This window comes from Balaenoptera acutorostrata, chromosome 17 (genome assembly GCF_949987535.1).
Source record: "Balaenoptera acutorostrata chromosome 17, mBalAcu1.1, whole genome shotgun sequence".
Taxonomy (NCBI): domain Eukaryota; kingdom Metazoa; phylum Chordata; class Mammalia; order Artiodactyla; family Balaenopteridae; genus Balaenoptera; species Balaenoptera acutorostrata.
The window spans coordinates 11,104,951-11,121,986 of NC_080080.1; positions in this window are offsets into that span (position 1 = coordinate 11,104,951).

Sequence of the window (17,036 nt, forward strand, 5' to 3'; positions counted from 1 at the left end):
GTGCTATGCAGCTGCTTCCCACTAGCTATCTATTTTACATTTGGTAGTGTATATATGTCCATGCCACTCTCTCACTTCGTCCCAGCTTACCCTTCCCCCTCCCCGTGTCCTCAAGTCCATTCTCTATGTCTGCGTCTTTATTCCTCTCCTGCCCCTAGGTTCTTCAGAACCTTTTTTTTTTTAAGATTCCATATATATGTGTTAGCATACGGTATTTGTTTTTCTCTTTCTGACTTACTTCACTCTGTATGACAGTCTCTAGGTCCATCCACCTCACTACAAATAACTCCATTTCTTTTTAGGGCTGAGTAATATTCCATTGTGTATATGTGCCACATCTTCTTTATCCATTCATCTGTCGATGGACACTTAGGTTGCTTCCATGTCCTGGCTATTGTAAATAGTGCTGCAATGAACATTGTGGTACATGACTCTTTTTGAATTATGGTTTTCTCAGGGTATATGCCCAGTAGTGGGATTGCTGGGTCGTATGGTAGTTCTATTTTTAGTTTTTTAAGGAACCTCCATACTGTTCTCCATAGTGGCTATATCAATTTACATTCCAACCAACAGTGTAAGAGGGTTCCCTTTTTGAAGAGAGGTATTTTTATCACGTGTATTTTTCAGATGAAGAAATCAAGGCTCAGAGGTACCTTGCCAAGTACCTTAGCCCAGGAAGTGGCTATGGTGGACGCTGAACAGGAGTCTTCTGATATTATATGAAGCGTTCTTTGTGCTCACCTTGAGAATGCTCAAGAGCAAAGTCAGTCACACTGGTCCTTGCTGCTTTGGGGTCTAGGGGTGGAGGGTAGGGTCTATCCTGTGCTCTAGATAATAACTCAGGTGGGGGATGACTGACTTTCCTCTCCATGCAATCAGCCTAGCACCCCTTCTGCCACTTCTGTCTCTCATTCAAGTCAGGGCAGGTATGTCTGCGTACTGTGGCTGGTACGTTCTCTTCAGGTAGCCCTTTTAGCATGTACGTCCCCTTAATTTAGTCATGGTAATGGAGATTCTTCTTTGCTCCCAATTCCTGGGGTCGTGCTTTCTGCTTTGTCTCCCTGTTCATGTCACCCGGCTTTAGCTTACTCAGTCTTTGGCAGACACTGTTGGCTGCTGTTACCCAGTGGCCATTACCCTCTCTTTTTTGCTAACAGAACTCTGCTTTTGCTCAGCTGTCCATCCTCTAATGACCATCAAGGGAGGCTGGCCTCAGCACCAGCCCCAGGCTTAGGGAATGACTCTTGATGGGTTTAAGCCAGTTATCACAGGACCAGTCCCGTGACTGGTTTAGGCATGTAACTCATTTTGGCTAATGATGCATGAGTGGGTGATGGCTCAGAGCCTTCTGGAAAGGTTTGCCTCATTTTAAGAAAGGAACTTTGGGTGCTCTGTTGCTGCTCCTGGATACCGATTTGCCTACATAAGATGACTGGAATTTCAACCATCACTGTGGAGACCACAAAGGGTGTGAGCCTGAGGAGAAGATGCCGAGCACGGCAGCCTGGAAGGTTGGAAGTAACCTGGGTCCTTCAGGGAGTTATTGAGCCACTGGATTAAGCAACCCTGTAAACACCCCTCCTCTAGGTGTTCCCTTAGTGTTTGAGCCACTTGGATGTTTTTCCAATGGTTTTTTTTTTTTCAAGTAATAACTTGCAACCCAAAGCATCGTCCTGGATAAAATACAACATCCCAGTAATCTGTCTACCTCCCCAACTCCTTCCTAGAACTCTGCTTTTGACACCCCACACATTCTCTGTTTCCTGACACCCTTCTTCTCAGGAGCATAACACTATTCAACGTCTCAGAAGAGGAGATGGGAGTAGGGCTGGGGGGCGCTGGGAGGGGCGTGAGATCAAAAAAAGTGCTGTCCTTCTACCACTTTATCTTGGGTCTCACAGTTTTGATTAACTATACCACTTGATTTAATGTCTTTTCATTTAAAAAAGTGCTACTTTTGGAAAATGGACATAGACAGAAGACATCACCACCACCTGCTATTTCCTACCTACTCTTCTTCCAAGGAAACACCTCCCTGAAATTGCCCCAAGTCCTGTAGAATGCAACCCCTCTCCCCTCCCCCATGCATTTTGCTGCCCTTTCTTATTACCATTTGTCTGCATGGACAGGGCTGCCCACCCTCTCAGAGCATGTCTTTTCCTACCAGGTGGAGCCTCTACTGTTACTTCTGTCCCGAGGTTGCTCTCACAGCCCAACCTTCATTTGCAAACTAATGCCAGGCATGTCCCTGCCTACCCCATCTGACCGAAACAATAGGCTGCTATGGACTGAATTGTGTCCCCTTCCCCACATCCATATATGGAAGTCCTAACCCCCAATGTGACTGTATTTGATGACCTTAAAGAGGTGATTAGGTTAAATGAGGTTATAAGGGTGGGGCTCTAATCCAATATAATTGATGTTCTTTTAAGAAGAGGAAGAGATCCCAGGGATGCACACACAGAGGAGAAAGGCCATGTGAGGACAGAGCAAGAAGATGCCCATTTACAAGCCAAGGAGAGATGCCTTAGGAGAAACCAGCCCTGCCAAAACCTTGATCTTGACCTTCCAGTCTCTAAGACTGTGAGAAGGTGAATTTCTGTTGTTTAAGCCACCCAGTCTGTGGTATTTTGTTATGGCAGCCCTAGCAAACTAATATACAGGTCATGCCTCATATTCCAGACCTGACACCCAGAGTTTACTGCTAGAATATCATTGAATTCATTCCTTCATTCACCCTTTCATTATATTTACTCATCAATCAGAAAGGTAGTATAACATACTGTGTAATTTCCCAGCGTCTGTTCCACTGAATACGAGTCCTGCAAGGTATTCTGTGACGAATGGGCTCTAAGGTCATATAGTATACAATACTTCTCCTTGCAAATTCATTATATGCACTTTGATGTTACTGAGAAGTACTGCAGGAGAGAAACTTGTCCTAAACTATTTAAGCAGGCATTTTACAATGTTGGGATTTGACTCTGTAGCTCTTTGTTGACTAATGTCTATTAATGTCCGTGAAGCATGTGGTAAGAGATGCTGATCTTGTGTTTCAAAGCAAAGCCTTGAAGTCAGAAAGTTCTGCCCCTTACCTGGTAAACTTAAGTTTTCTCATTTGCCAAATGAGATGAATAGTATCTGGAATACTGTTTTGAGGATCCAAGAAGAGAATCTACATAAAGGAGCAGTACAGTATCATTCTGTTTTTGTTCCTTCACTCTCTTCTTTTGTTCATTCATTCGTTTATTCAGAAACTCAATACGTGCATATTTATTGACTGCCAAAATGTCCAAATCTTGCTGGATGGAAGTAGTCTGAGTTTCTTGATCTTCTTGCTGCTCTGAACGTGTGCTTTGGCCTTAAAGACCTGGAAAATCTCAAACTATGCCTCTTGCAACTCTTTCCCTCATGCTGTGTTTTTAATAAATGATGACATGTGATTCCAGGCCTCCTCTGATGTTGTGCTGGCCACTAGGAAGTCAGGCTCGCTGTCTCTTATTAAGTGTGTAGGTTCTGTGTGGGCCCCTGGCATTGTGGAGAGTGAAACTCAAAACCTCTAGAGATGCAGCTGGGACCAAGGAAGCAAGGTGCCAGGTGAACCTACAGCGTCATACAACACCGGGTCTGCTTGGTCACAAACAGAAACATACTGTGGGACAGCTCTGCCGTGGGTCTCTTAGCTTGAGGGTTCTTGAAAGCTCAAGGCCTTTTGTAGCTTTCATTTTGGCATAATCAGAATTAACTCCTATGAGTAGGTACTGTTCTGACTGAATCATAATGCAGAGCAAATTCCAACAAGTCAGAAATTATCAACAGAGTCAGTTTTGCCAAGTACATTCTTGGTGAGAGGCTCTGTGTTAAACTCTTTCATTACATTGCTTCGTCGAATTTTCACAGATGACCCAGTTATTATCCCATTTTATAGAGGAGGAAACTGAGACACAGGGAAGCTAATTTGCTCAAGCCACGTAGCTAGAAACTAGCGGAGCCAGAATTTTCATGGGGGTAGTCTGACTCCAGGGCTCTTAACTACTGTCTTCTTCTCAATTCAACTAATTACTACCTTGTTTACAGATGTGAAAACTGAGGCTCAGCGAGGTGAAATTATTTGACCAAGACACACAGCTAGTAAATGGCAGAGCCAAAACCTGATCCCAGGTCTCTCTGGCTCCAAAGTGTTCATACTTTTTACCGGGGAACAATTCGCCACTGCTGGATGGTACTACACGCAGTGCTACGTATGTAACGCAGAGTAGCTGCTTGCAGCCTTGAAACAATCCAATGTGCTATGATTTTTTAGTTTCCCATTTACAAATGAGTCCAACAGAGTTGAAGCGACTTGCTAAGAACACAGAGCTCTATCTGTAGGAAACTTGTTTCTAATCCTCCCCTCATGTGTTGGCCTCTAGTCTGAAAAACTCTTTCTTTCACACTTCCCTTCCTAAATCTTTCTCATCACTCAGATCTCAGCTCAAGTGTCACTTTCTTAGGGTGATTTCTCTTTTGGCCCTCCAAACTAGTTCAGTACCCCTGCTTTGGAGATTTCTAGAGCATCCTTTAATTTTCTTTCCCACTTTTAAATTATCTATTTGTGTGATTATTTTATAAACACCTGCCTTCCCCTTGATTGTCTGCACTCTGAGGCCAGAGTCCACACCACTGATGCTCAGTAATAACTCCAGTGTTTAACACAGTGTTTAGCCCATAGCTAAAGATGGTAGCTATTGATGTATATAACAAATATATATATATATATATGTCTCTGTGTATGTTTATATATATAAATGATAGTGTTATATATGTGCATATACATGGATACATACATATATAAATTATAGTCATTAGGTCTGTCCAGTTCCTCCTCATTAATGCCTCCATCACAGAGATGTCAACTAGCAGCATGATTGTCGCAGCTCCCTGATTAGTTGCTCTTGGAGGCGTGACAAGTCAATCGCCGCTCTCTCTTCTACGGAGACACAAGGGATCCTCAAAATCCTCCTCAAGGCAATGCTCAGGCAGCCGCTCTCAATTAATTGGACTAGGCCCGACAAATGGCCCTCCCAGGTGGGGAACCATTCTCAGATACTATAAATAATTGTACAACCATAGTTTTCTGCCACTGAAATCACCCAAAGAATTAAAAATATACTGAGACTTGGGGTCCTCTTCTAGAGATTCTGGTTCATTGGCGATTCTAATAGGCCAAGAACCACTGGCTGACAAAATGGTATCTATTCTGGCTGGTGCTTGTCTGGATTCTGTTTTTTCTTGTGACGTGCAAGTTCTGTTTCCTTTCCTTTACGTGTAGCGTACAATTGCAGATTGGGTCTTGAGGATACAGAAATGATGGAAAGATTGGTTTCAATTCCCTCGTGGTTCTCACGCTAATGAAGGAGACAGACAAGCGTGAAGAACTCTTAAATTAAGAAATTGTTATGAGTTAATTTTTAAATGCGTGAAAGCACAAGGGAACATGTGGCAGAGGAAGAAAGGAAGTCTACCTGCAAGGATCTGGGAAAACTTTTGGAAGGAGTTTGGAGTTAAACTAACTCTTGAAAGACAGGTGGGCTAGAAAACCATGGTGAATCCAAATTGTGCGTGACTTTGAATGCCAGACAAAGCCATATGGAACCAACAAAGTAAGGGAAATAACATGGTTTTCAGAGTTGATCTTTCAGCAAATAAACTTTGTCAGCAAGGTGAAGGATGCATTGGAGAAGGATGATGGAAACTAGAGGGTCTGTGCAAAGTCTAGTGTGATTCATGGTGGTGGATACGGGGCTTGGTCAGATATATTCATATAAGTGAATCGGAGGTGGAATGGGAGAAATGGCAATCTGGGAGAAATATTGACTACTACTCAAGGGAAATCTAGGAAAATTAATTGTTTACTTGCTATAGTTGTTTTGCACTGTACTGTGAGCTCCTTGGAGAAAGATTTGCATTCCTAATCTGGGCCAGGTACTGTGTCAAATATTTTACATATATCTTCTCACTAATCCTCACAACATTTCCACCGAGTCATTTCCATTTTATGGATGAGGATATTCTTGTTATTTCCACTTTATGAATGAGGATCCTGAAGTTAGAAATGTATTAAATAAATTTCCCGAGGTTACACAGCCAATTAGTGGCAGATTCAGGATCTAAACACAGAGAGTTTTAATTCCAGAGCACACGCATTGACCTGTGATGATTCTGTCTTAATTATTGCTATATTCCGGCGGTTCTCAGAGAAAATTTTTTACCCCCCTCGCCCCGGGGAGACATTTAACAATTTCTTTAGATAGTTTTGTTGTCCCAGCTGGAGAGGGGTTTGCTACTGGTGTTTAGTGGGAAGAGGCCAGAAGTGCTGCTAAAAATCCTACAATGCACAGGGCAGTATCCACCCCACCTACCCCCTAAGAAAGAATTATTCAGTCCTAAATGTCAATAGTGCTGAAGCTGAGAAATCCTGTTCTAGTCCCAGGGCCTAGCTCAGTGTCTGGTATATAGGAGGGTCACTTTACATGTTTGTTGAATTAAATAAAACTACTGAACATGCATTCTTATTTATACAAATTTAAATTTATGTGAATGTAGTTCCTTAAAAATATACATTCTTTACTCCTGAGGTATTCTCCTGATCACAGAAATTTCACTGTGTGTGTTATCTTTATTTCCTGTCAAATCTGTAACATTGGGGCTATGTTTCTAATTTATCCTCTTCCAAGTCTTATCTCCTGTAATTATGCTGTCTCCTGGCTTGGCCATCGGCTCACGGATAGGAATTTCATCTTTAAATCCTCCAGTTGCTGTACTGACTTAGAAAAGATTTGGGGGTTTTTGAGTGTTTCTCTTTCTCGTTCCTACCCCATCCTGTTGGAATTCATTGCATCACCCTGTACTTTCCTCGCTTGATTACATGGTATGGGCTAGCAGGGGGGCTTAGCATTCACTTTGGAGGATGGGCTGCCTGCTCTGGCCCACCAGAGAAACTCCCTGAATAATCAGATCCATGTCAAAGCTCACTGAATGAAGTGGTTGTGGCTGGAAACCTCGGTTCCCATCCAGAAGAAAACAGATTCTTGAACTTGGGTGATGTGGGCTCAGAAAGTTCTATCCCATATTGTAAACCACATGGGCTTTGCAAATCCAACCTGATTACATTCCCCTATATTAGATTTCCAGCTGACAGCTGTTGCTCAATGTCCTCCTACCCCCCAACCCCTGATGTGCTCTGGGATTAAAAAAAAATGATAGCCCCTTAAGAGCTCTGCTCATTCCCCAATTCCTCAGTTCCACATTTTCAGTCCATTCTGTCATAATTACTTTTGGTGCAGCTGCAATTAGGGAGAGGGATACCTAATTGCATTGCCTGTTTTAGCAATAGGGTCATTTTAAGAAAGAGCTGAAGGGTAGGGGAGTCATCTAGATCTGTGTCTTGATGAGAGGTCAGTTAGCTTCTCCAGTAAATCCCAAAGTCTGGTTGTAGGGATGGACTGTGTTTGATCCATCCAGATTCCCCAAAGATGCACAAGAACAAGCTCGTGAGCATGGAGAGTCCTTACAGTTTGCTCATACCTACATCTTCATATCCATCTGACCTTCACGATCCTTTTAAGTTGTTGAACACTCTTAAGCATCGGACATCTACTAGCCCATAAAGGCAAGTGTGAGCACTGGCTGAAGTTGAGGAAATCCCTCAAGACCCTCTTCCACCTGTTGCTCCAGATGTGCTTTTGCTTCATAAGTGATGATGGTATCAGGACACATTACACTATAAACAACAGGAAAACAAACAACTAACTGAAAAGTTCAGAGATGAAGCTTCAGCCTCAGATAATGCTATCACCAAAGACTTGATTTTTTTCTACCATCTTTCTTCCTGCTTTCACACTAAGTCTGTTTCTTTCTTTGTTCCCAAGATGCATACCGATGGCTCCTGGAGTAACATGTCTTCTGGTCTCATCCGGTAGGTGTGAAAAGTACTTTCCCAGAAATTGCTCAGCATAAGCCTTGAGATTCATTCTGAATTGGCTAAGGTTACAGAATTTCCGTGAATCAACTTTCTGGCTGGAGCCTAGAATGGGCTGATTGAGTTGGTCTAAGTTATGAACTGTGCTCTGAGAGAGCAGATGGAAGTCTGACCATTAGGGAGGAGGCTGGTGGACAGCAAAGAGATAGCCAACCAACGTCCATTAGGAGATTTATGCTTGGTCTTCTTGGCATTTGAATACCAGCAATCTATTAAAATAATGGATTGACCTACTGCCTTCCTTTGTATTTGAGGAGCTCCCTTCCCGAATTCCTGACCCTATGAAACCCATTCGCTACCACTGTCTGCATGGCCATTGGCCAAAAAAATCTAGCCCTAATTATTTTTAACAGAGCAGAAAGGATGATAGGATTTTGATAACAATCTTAACTCTAAAGCATTTACTATTCAGAGAAATATTATCAATGAAAATGCATCCATAAATGCACTCACTCTGTTCGTTCATTCATTTATTCTAATATCTCTTTATTCTTTATTCTTTTATCTACCTATCCATCTCATCAAAACACATATTAAGGGGCTTCCCTGGTGGCGCAGTGGTTGAGAGTCTGCCTGCCAATGCAGGGGACACGGGTTCGAGCCCTGGTCTGGGAAGATCCCATATACCGCGGAGCGACTAGGCCCGTGAGCCACAACTACTGAGCCTGCGCGTCTGGAGCCTGTGCTCCACAACAAGAGAGGCCACGACAGTGAGAGGCCCCCGTGCTGCGATGAAGAGTGGCCCCCGCTCGCTGCAACTGGAGAAAGCCCTCACACAGAAACGAAGACCCAACACAGCCATAAATAAATAAATAAATAAATAAATAAATAAATAAATAAATAAAATTAAAAAAACAAAACAAAACACATACTAAATACCCTTCATATGCCAGTTATGGTGCTAGGTACTAAGATACAAGGATAAACAACACTCTAAGCTCAAGGAGTTCAAAATGAAGTAAGAGAGACAGGCATGTAAACAATTAACAGTCATAACATATGTTTTTTTTAAAAAATTATTTATTTATTTATTTATTTATTTATTTTGGCTGTGTTGGATCTTCGTTTCTGTGCGAGGGCTTCCTCTAGCTGGGGCAAGCGGGGGCCACTCTTCATCGCGGTGTGCGGGCCTCTCACTGTCGTGGCCTTCCTTGTTGCGGAGCACAGGCTCCAGACGCGCAGGCTGAGTAGTTGTGGCTCATGGGCCTAGTTGCTCCGCGGCACGCGGGATCCTCCCAGACCAGGGCTCGAACCCATGTGCCCTGCATTGGCAGGCAGACTCCCAACCACTGCGCCACCAGGGAAGCCCCATAACATATGTTTTTATAAAATGACGAAGAAGTCTTTAAAAACAACTACTAACCTAAACTCCAAATAATTGTGCTTTTTTGGTGTGTTGTGAGTCAGTTTCTATTTCCTACCTACTTTCCTTGTATAAATGTCCTCAACTTTTCACTATTCCTCACCCTATTTATGACTGCTCTATTTCCTTTACTTATGAAGGTCAGCTTGCACTCTACTCCTATGACTCCACAAAATTAGTAAAAAAAAAAAAAAAAAATTAGTTGCAGGTGCACCTGGGGTTGCCTTAACGAGCGCATGGTGGATGACCAGAAGAACACCGATACTTTCTATATAGTTTCTCAGTTTCACTGTTGCAAAGAATTCTTAAGCAAGGAGTTTTTGATTCTACTATTGCTAGGGAAGTGACACCTGTACTTTTCTTTAATCGAATTTAGGTTTTTAAAGATAAGCTCTTTGCTTCCTTTCTCAAGAAGAAAGCTTTCCCCCGGGGCTCTAAGGGCCTTAAGAGTCCCACAGGAACACCAGTATAGGGGAAAGGGGATGAGTTTTGGAGTCAGACAGACCTAAATTTGGACCCTGGTTTGTTATGCAGTAGCTCTGCTACCTTGATTCCTAATCTCCTTGAGCTGTGGATTCTTTTTCTATCAAATGGGAACACAATTCCTACTGCACAGAAAGTGCGGAGTTTCACATTAGATGTATGGAGAGCACTTAGCATAGCACTTGGGCTGTAGCCAGCTTGGTAGTAGTTCACTTCCTCCCTCCATTTCTCCTTTCCTATTTCTTTCTTTCTTTCGACCAAAACAGTCTACTGTCTATATAAGAAAGGATCATGGGGGTCATGGAGTGAGGAAGCTTTGGGCAGGGACTTATAGCATGTTTTTAATGCTGCCATTTATCTTATAAAGTAAATGACTCCCTAGTTGTTTTTTTTAAAGTTTGAAAACAAATATGTAGCCAATATAATTTTTATCATTAATCAGGTATGTTGCCATGAAAATGAATATAGCAAATGTTGAGTTATTATCTTCTCAAGCAAAGTGGCATATTCTGAACATATATGACTAATGAAGCCCTCAGCGTTTTAGTTTTACCTTCGTGTTTGGAATGTTAGTAGGACCAACAAAGAAGTAACTATTGCCATCAAATGTGATGAAATAAAACAATAGTTATTCAACAGCCTCTATGAACTAGAGGCTGTGCTATGTGCTTTCTGCCTTCACATATAGTTTTTAATCCTCTCTAATAAAATATCCCAGATTCTTGGACCTCAGTGTCAAGAGAAGAATGAGAATTTGCTGTTGCTTCTGCAAGCTTTTCTGTTTCATCACTTGTATCTTTAGCAGTTGTTGTGGGAAATCTCTCCAAAAATGCAGGCATAACAATTGGTAATGCTTCACACATAATGGGCCTATTTGCAGACGAGGTTACAATTTGCTTCTCACATCCGTTCCGAGAAATGCAAACCTTTACATTGCTTGTTTGTTTATCGAACTTCAACTTGCATGTTCATTATACAAAATCTGAATTTGTAACAATTTCTAAAAAGAACTCACAAAATACCATACTTTTACAAGCTACCTTTCAATATCATTTTCTACATTCCTACAAGACAAATTCCATGCATTTAGCTTTTGCTGAAGTTCAGTGGCTCTTGACACCAAAAGAATTCATCCACGTCTTTCCTTTTTTCTGCTACAGTCTGATTACTATTATTTCTCACTGCACTGCTACAATAGTGGGTGATGTTTTGAGTGTTCACTAGGTGCTAGACACTGTTTTGAGTGCTTGATACATATGATTGCATTTGATCTTAATAACAACTTTGGAAGTAGGGAGTATTTGCAGAACCTATCTTCAGATAACAGAAACTGAGGCAACAAAAAGTTCAACATTTTGCCAACAACTTGTAAGTGACAGAGCTAGGAATCAAATCCAGGCAGTCTGACTCGGAGCTCATGCTTTGGACCATTGCCCATGTTTATCACTCCAACATTTTTGCAAGACTTTCCTAACTGGTTTCACTGTATCCACTCTTGACCTTCTAGGAATCTTTACCCTGCAGTTTGTTCAAAACTCACTGTGGTCATGTAATCCTCTTGCTTGAAACTCCCAATGGCTTTCCTTTGCCTTAAGTATAAAGTCTAAACTCCTTATCATGGTCTACAAGACCGCATGGTCTGGCCTTGCCCACCCTCCAGCCTCATCTTGCTACGGTCCGTCTTACTCTTTTTAGGTCCATCAGCTGATTATGTAGTTCTCTGCCCTCCCACAAGGACCCTTGCAAAAGCAATCTTCTACCTGATTTTTCTCCTCATATTCTTGTATTCTGAGTTTTAGATCTTATTGCTAATGGACTCTCTCCTAGTCTTGGACATCAATGTCTCCTCCCTTTGTTTTCTTCCCCCCCTCCTTGATTCTTCCTTTCCATCTTCTTGCAGGCTTCTTTCCCACCTCCCTTTGTATCTCAGGGATCTACCACCAGTTCTTTCTCCCCTCCAGCCCACATTCACTCGTTCTCAACTCATAAACTCTTCCTTGATTAAGCAGACCTATGCCTCAAACTAATGCTACTGTGAATTATTGCCAAATATCATTCTCAGACTCCATGCTGGGCTTTCGATTCCTTTTTTTTTTGTACTTTATTTGTTTATTACTTTTGGCTGCGTTGGGTCTTTGTTGCTGCGTGTGGGCTTTCTCTAGTTGCAGTGAGTGGGGCTACTCTTTGTTGCGGTGCACGGGCTTCTCATTGCGGTGGCTTCTCTTGTTGCGGAGCATGGGCTCTAGGTGCATGGGCTTCAGTAGTTGTGGCTCACGGGCTCTAGAGCGCAGGCTCAGTAGTTGTGGCGCACGGGCTTAGTTGCTCCGCGGCATGTGGGATCTTCCTGGACAAGGGCTCGAACCCGTGTCCCCTGCATTGGCAGGCGGATTCTTAACCACTGTGCCACCAGGGAAGCCCCTGGGCTTTCGATTCTTACATGCAGCCGACTTCTAGATGTCTCTCCTAGAAGTGTACACAAGGACTTCAAATTCAACATGTCCAAAACTGTGTCCATTACCTTTTCTTATAAACCGCCAATGGCTCCTATATTTCCACAGTAAATGTTTTTTCCATCCCCCCAGTCACCTATACCAGAAACCTTGAGGCCATCCTTAACATTTCCCTTTCATTTGCCAGGTCTTTGAGGTCTGTCAAGTCAGTCTTTAAAGTGTCTATTGAAAGTGCTCTGTCTTCTCCACTCCTATTATCTTTGACCTGCTTTAGACATATATCATCTCTCATCTGAAATATGGCAAAAACCATCCAAATGGTTTACCTTCTCGTTTATTCTCTATACTACCCCTAGTAGGAAGAATCATATCAAAGGGCACAATTTAGTGTAATCAATATCTCTGGGAGACATGAACACCCCACTGAACTAGAAGTGGCTTTGATAGACCCTCAGTGACTTGGTGATATAGATCCCCTGACCCAGTCCTGGCTACTTCACAGAATCCTACAATTTCTATGTTGAGAATGACAACAATAGTGGAAAAAACAGCAGGATGGTAGCTGCCGCCTCCACCTTCCTACAACAATCCCCAACATTTATGGCACTCTGACTATAAACTGGGCCCAACTCAGAATTTATGTACATCTTATTTAAGCTATGCAGTCATCTGAAAGTAACCTTCCATGTAGCAGCGGATTAAAAAGCAATTCATACCCTTTTAACAGGATTCTCTTTGGGACCCACTCTCACTGGGGGATGCAGTATTGGTAGGATTGTAAATCAGGTGCCCTGCCCTCCCCTGGCAAGGATGATTATTTAACTCAAGCAAGGCCAATGTACTTTCTACGGTGACTTTAAATCTTAAAGAATGACATAAGAATGGAGCAAATTTTGAGGGCTCATTTGTTTTCTTGGTGGCACCTGAGTGCGATAGTTTAATGGTCTTTTCAACCAGACCATAAATGCCATGCTGATTCCTGTCCTGATGCAAGTTCTGTTTCCAAGCCTGGCTTTCCAGCCTCTTCCCTTTTGTCCATTCTGTGAGCTGCCTAAATGTCTTGGAGTGGATTCCTCCTGATAGTTCATCCTCCTCCTTCTCCTCCTCTTCCTCCTCTTTCTTTGACTTAAATTAGCTAAAGTGGGTTTCAATTGCCTGCAACCGGAGAACCCCAACTAATGCTGAAGTCATCTCATGAAAACCTTTTGTTTTAGAGATAGGAAAATTGAGGTCTATCTGTGACTTGCCTCAGAGCAGATGGGGAGTTAGTGGTAGAATCTGGACTAAAAAGATATTTCATCATTCCTCGTCTGGTATTCTTTATAGCACAGTGATTCAAGAATGATTCCTCAGCCCAGAGTTTGAATATTTGTTTCCACTATGTATTTATCTGCGTGATCTTGGATAAGTCACTTAATCTCTTTCTGCCTCAGTCTTCTCACCTATGAAATGGGGATAATAGTAGCGTGTACCCTGTAGGTTTGTGGTATAGACTATATTGCTAAATACTGCATCTGTAAAGTATAAAAGTACAGTACCTGGTACCTGGTAAGAGAGAAATGTTAGTAATTACTATTGTTGTTGTTTCCACTGCACCCACTTGTCACTTAAGAATACTGTTGTTGTTTTATTTAGTTTGTTTTTCCAACACTGGTAAAAAATATTTTAATTGCATTATCCAAGTTTTTCTCAGTTAAGGAAGTCTAATTTATATAGCCAGACTTCTGTCTCAGCTAGGATCGATGCTTATGTCTTGGTAGCTGATTCTTCATTCTCTTTTTACTCTGAAAAAAATTATTAAAAAGGACTGTTACTTTCTTCTTTTTTTTTCCTAACCAATGAAATGGACATCAAAGTACAGAGTGTTTGACAAGAGGACCAGTTGGTTTCATTCAAGGGCACATTATGAATTGTTCGTTTTTGACAGAGGGAACAATTCATTACATTTTGTTTACGTAGCACCTCCTGAGGGTCCATTTCTAAGTGGTTCACAAAAGGCTTGTTCTCACTGGAACACAGTTGTCCTTCAGGGTTCCCAGGGACTGAAGATCATGTGTGCAAATAAAATAAACTCACCCTGAAGGCCAGTAATTTAGATTAATAAAGAGCTATGCTTATACAACTCCATTACCAAAATTCTACATGCAAGTTGAACCCAATTTTCTCAGGCTGCACAACCATTTCTAAACAAGACTTGATGAAGAATGGCTAGCTTGCTGGTACACAAAATAAGGGGAAAGTCTTTTCATAGTCCTGGCACCCGAGAGATGATTTCTGTGACCCCTCTTTCTCAGGAGACCATTCAGAAGTTGCGACAGCATGAATTTGGAAGATTCTGTAAGAATTCACTCAGACCCCTCCATCTATCCATTCATCCTCTCATCCTTCCATCATCCATTCATTCATGCGCTTGTTTAAATATCTCTCTCTCAGGTACATGTGAGTTCTAGCATACCAACTCTTTTGCTTATATCTAGCTTCTCCAATAGGAGAAGCAGGCAGGGAAATAGCATATCAGGGGTGAAAGGTACCTGTATTATAAAACACCCAGCACCTGTGATCTGGATCCTCAGAATAATCATGTGAGACAGGTAGCACGTAGTTTAATTCTATTTTCTAAAAGATCAGAGACCTGGAGCAGTTATAAGACTTGACCAAAAGAAAGGAAGCTCGCGTTTATTGGGTACCTGTTATGTATCAGACATGATGTGAAAGCTTTTCATGTTCGTAATTTTATTGCATGGTCTAGAGAACACTGTGAAGTATGTGTGTGTGTGTGTGCCCATTTGACGCAGAAGCAGAGGCACAGAAAAGATACAGAATTGCTGATGTCATTATGAAGCGAGAGGCTGAAGAACCTATGGTCTTCCTATGGCCTCATGCTGCCTCCCTAGAGACCCCTAGGGTCAAGGCCTCCACCCTCCACCAACCCTAGTCCCTCTGTGACTTCCTGGCTTTCTTCCCCTTTTCTTCCAAAGTTTCAATAAGAAGGGTCAGAAAGGAAAACCACAGCATCAACACAAATAGCCGAGGAAGGGCTGGGGTGGGAGAAGGGTCCGTGGGAGTGTGTGGTCATATGAAGATAACATTTTCCACCAGGGCCTGGGAGCCCAGGGAACATATGCTCCCCCTGGGCTGCCTTTCCCGCTGGCATTTCCTGGCCAGTGGTTGATCGGCCTTTCCCTCCTCGTTTATATCCTGACTCACCAATGATGGAGCTTTCTGTTCTGAGAGGTCTTCTCAAACTCCTCCTAAAAACTGTTCTCTTTTGACTCCTCTACTGGCTCTCAGCATTCCCTTTCCTTTCCGGGTACTTGCCTCTCTTGGCTTTAGTCCCCATCTTTAGGTGACCCCAGATCTGTACCTCCAGCCCAGACCCGTGTCTTGAGTCCCACCCCTCCCTGATGGAGGTGCCCGATGACTCTCTGCGTCTGGAGGTTCCCACCAAAGTACCCTGCTCTCGCATCCTCTGTTCCAGATTGCGGCAGTTCTCTACCTCTAGGGTCTTCTAGTCAAAGTGGATTAAGGTAGTTATCAATTCACTTATTCCACAGCCTTTTTGTTTTTTTTAGAGTACCTACTTGAGTATTAGGCAATGTGCTAAGTACTAGCACACAAAACAGGAAACAAAGCCCTAATCTTTATAAAGCTTCCAGTCTACAATGGTATATTGTGTATGTGTGGCTGGCCTTCAGGTAGAATCCATCAGGTTCTCTTTGCATAATGCTTATTCTTCCATTTAAACTCTGCTTTCTTCTGCCTGTTGTATGGTGTGTTGCACACATTTATCACCCCCTTCAGAGTCTGAGCCCCCAGAGACTGTCTTATCCATCCCTGTGGCCCTCCCCATTCCAGCAAGCTAGTATAGCACACAGTGGGTGCTCGATAAGTGTTGCTTGACTAAATGAATGAATATGGAGGTCAAGGTATGGGTGAGTAGAAAACCCATCCCTTCCTAACTGCTGGAGCAGAACAACCCACCCCCTCACTAACTAGCACTACTAGTAGTAGCGCTTTAATCTTCGGTGTACTTTAAACACGCTGTGTATTTGAAACCAGTTGCTTGAAGGAACGGAAGAAATTGTCAGGTATTTTAAGAGTTTATCCTCATGCTAGGCGCTGTCTGAACATGCTGTGTAACCTAATTTCATCTTCCCATAGTTCCTAGGAGGTAGTATTATCATCCTTTAGAGATAAAGATACTAAAGCTGAGAGAGGTTGAGGTATAACGGAAGGTCATATAACTAGTAGGTAGCAGAGCAGGAGCCTGAACTATCGCCCATCTTAATCCAATGCTTGTGTGTTTTCAGAGCCACCCCACAATATTTCCAGTTCATTAAAAGCTGAAATTTGCATCTGGCTAAGAATTCAATCATCGTGTCACTTTATGTCATTCAATTTTGTATCATCCCAGGTACTTCAAAACCCTTGAACTGTCATTGCAAAGGAAATTGCAAACCTGTTAGACACGAGTTTTTTATTCCTATATTTTTGCATGTTTAGGAAACAAGTTTCCTGAGGAATGAGGCAGACTTTTCAGCTCTTTCTGGCAGAATTGTGTGTTCATCAGGATGGTGCTGATCCGTCAGTATCCATGGGATGTCAGTTCTCTCCACAAGCCCCGATCTGTCTGTGGCTACCATCAATAAAGCCCTTTAAGCAGATCTGTACATTCGGGGGCCGGCTGGCGAGGCACGTGCCGTGAAGCACCCCTTCCCCA